This window comes from Morone saxatilis, unplaced genomic scaffold, assembly GCF_004916995.1.
Source record: "Morone saxatilis isolate NCDOM2014 unplaced genomic scaffold, NCSU_SB_2.0 Contig7, whole genome shotgun sequence".
Lineage (NCBI taxonomy): Eukaryota > Metazoa > Chordata > Actinopteri > Moronidae > Morone > Morone saxatilis.
The window spans coordinates 15,160,575-15,162,666 of NW_023340246.1; positions in this window are offsets into that span (position 1 = coordinate 15,160,575).

Here is a 2,092-nt window from a genome sequence, read left to right on the forward strand (position 1 = left end):
AAGTATTAGGCCTAAATGCACATTTTTCAATATAATCAATATAGTTGAAGAGAATCTTGATAATTCTTATAAAACATTAATGAGCAAATGAAGACAGTAAATGTACAAGCAGCTCCCCCCAGTGACAAAACCTCTCTCTTCTTGTTCTCTGATTGTTTCTTTTCACAACTGTAGTTTTCACTTTTTTTTCAGAACAAACTACAAATAAATCTTTAATGAAACAATAAGATAATTAAATAATATGAAAATAAGAATCATAGTGTTAGTGGAGAGATGAACACACAAAGTAACAAAAGTATTATCAACAAAATACTTAAAGTATCAAAAGTAAAAATACTCATTTTGCAGAAAAACTGCCTCAGTGTTAAATTATAAATATTACTAATACAGTAATACTGATGCATTAATAATAACATTAAAAGTAGCATTTTATTGTTACAGCTGGTCAAGGTGGAGCAACTTTTAACTACTTTATATACAGTTTTAGTGCACTGGTTTCCAACCGAGGGGTCCGGGCCGTTGTAAGATGATTAACGGGAGAACAAAAGTTCTGCTAAATTTGTTTTCATTTTCTGGACTTTGTTTAGATCTTTGTTCTTTTTATGGGGAATTTTGGATGAACATAAAACAGATATTTAAACAAAACCATCTAAGAATTTTATTGAATTTGGTTGAACTTCTAACAACTAAGAGGTCACAAGCCAAAAAAGGTAAACTGCTGGTTAATTCTGTAACATTTATTGCCTTTTATAAGCTTTTAAGTGTGGGGTTTTATTAATGTAAACTCTTGTTAAAGAATAAATGTAGTGGTGTAAAAAAGTACAATATTTGTAGAATAAAGTGGCATAAAATGTAAATACTCAAGTACCACATAATTTTACTTCAGTACAATACTTGAGTAAATGTACTCGGTTACTTTCTACGCACAACTCTTTCAGGGAAAATAATACAAATTCTACAGTTTTCAAGTTTTGATACATACAGATCTGTATTGAAATGATATGGAGTTTGGTGTTGGTTGACTTCCACAGGTGGTGATTTATAAACAGTCAGTGGTAAATTCTTGCATTTAATTGCACACTAACAACAAGATAATAACCCAAATGATAGAACTTTTCTTTAACTCCACTTCAAAGGTCCAATATTGACTCCACTGGAATCATATGAGTGAATAAATCCCATCACAACCCTGCGTTTCCTTTTGTGGTTCCAGGTTTTTTGTTTTACTCTTTGCTCTGCAGAGTCAGAGTTTAAAACATTAAGTGGTCATTAGCTGGACATTGGAGTGCTAGACTAATCACACTCACCCCGGCCTGCCCTCAGCTGTAAACAACCTAAAGGAGCTGCTTTAATGGAAGCTTTTAAATATGATGGTGACTCAGTGCCTTTGAGCAAAGCCATCTGTTTACATTAAAACAGATTAAAAGCGCCTCTTGTGCGGCAGGTTCAGGGCCTCTCTGCAGCTCCAGTGTGCAAATGTACACACGGTTAAATCACATACTGTAAGCCAAATTCTGGGGGAGGAGAGACTAATGGAAACACAAAAGGTCATAATAACAAACCATTAGGCCTGCTGCTGCTTCTCCAGCTGCCATAAACCAACTGCAACCCCCCCACCTCCCCCCAAAACATCCAAACATAAAGTCATTTACGTCAGATATGTTTGAAATATCTTTTTATAATTAAGTGAAGAAGAGCCTTATAGCTGTTTTTGTCTTAACAACTGAGGAGTTCGTAGTCAAGGAAAAATAAAGCATTATTAATTTTACTTAATTCTGAAACAAATGAGGCAAAGAGCTTCAAAAGTTGAGCATGTGTGTGCATGCAGAGTTAAATATGACTTGAAATGAGTTGCATTAAGGTCAGTGAGGCTGTATGTTCACAGCAGGCTGATGCAGAGCAGAGCATCTCACCCTGCAGCTTTAATAGTTCACATTTCGGCCAAATCGGTCCGCCGCTGTTTAACTGCTGCGGTGGAAAACTACAATTCATCAGCCGAGAAACTCCAAACAGCAGCAGGTCTGAATGTGCAGATCAAGAAATTATATACACATTAAAGACAAGATGATAATTTTATCTATCTATCTATCTA